This window comes from Schistocerca americana, chromosome 8 (assembly GCF_021461395.2).
Source record: "Schistocerca americana isolate TAMUIC-IGC-003095 chromosome 8, iqSchAmer2.1, whole genome shotgun sequence".
Classification (NCBI taxonomy): Eukaryota; Metazoa; Arthropoda; class Insecta; order Orthoptera; family Acrididae; genus Schistocerca; species Schistocerca americana.
In genome coordinates this window covers 104,417,147-104,418,185 of record NC_060126.1, presented here as the reverse complement: position 1 = coordinate 104,418,185, position 1,039 = coordinate 104,417,147, and positions in this window count along the sequence as shown.

The window sequence follows — 1,039 nt, the reverse complement described above, 5'->3', positions numbered from 1 at the left end:
GATGGTCCTGTAACTGCCCTTGTGGATTTGTTATACGTACTATAACGAGTTCTAGCCTTTTCAGTATTCCGTGTGCGAAGTGTACATTCCTCTAACACATTTCCATTCTCTAACAAATTTACAGAATATAAATAAAAAACGCTTACTAAAGAGGACTCACTTGCTTTGAAGTATGGTTGGTACTTAAAAGCGACAGCAGAAATAGTTGTTTTATGAAAAAGAGCTCTCGATATATTTATAGAATGTGGCATTTAGAGCAACGTTTCTGAATATTTGTTGCTCACGAGACATACGAAAAACAATAGTGTTGTTGGATTCATCTAACAAATTATTGTTGCGAATTTCCGCTAGTGCAAAACGTTGTCTCCCGCACTGGTAAACTAACATATACCAGTACCACTCAAAAATCAAAACAACTACGATTATATCTCCGAAAGGCAACTTGAAATCACTACATGAAACCCTACATGCGATGTTCAAACTCCGTTGATAAAACAGTTTCTTTGGAATTACGAGTTTTATTGGGTTCATCTGTGCATTTTCGTAATAGTACCATACTGAAGCCCTGATGCATGCGCTTGAAGAAGTACCGCAGTAGAAAAGAAAAACGTGAAACAAAACAAAATGAAAAATTGCTATACAAAATTTGACAAATATTGGCTTTACATAACACTTTTACTTGGTATATCGGAGTATGCCATCGAAGTGGCTAGTCCAGTGGCTGTTCATCCCGTTTATATACAGCACTCCATAGTTAGCATTTTAACAGTATAATTAAAAATTCGTATTTGTTCATTAAGTGTGTCAGTGTATATTTACAGTTGCCATAATACTCGTTAGTAGCCAGGGCGACAAAGTTTGCATTAGACGCAAATTACGTTGCGGTTCTGCAATAGAGACAACGCTCCTACGAAGATTGTCCGTTGACGTACGCTTCTGACTCTGTGGCATTTTCGCCACGCCAGCGTTCGGATTACGTCGCTGCGCTCGAGCGCACTCGACCGCTCTGCGCATGCGCACTACGTGAAGGTCGATGCAA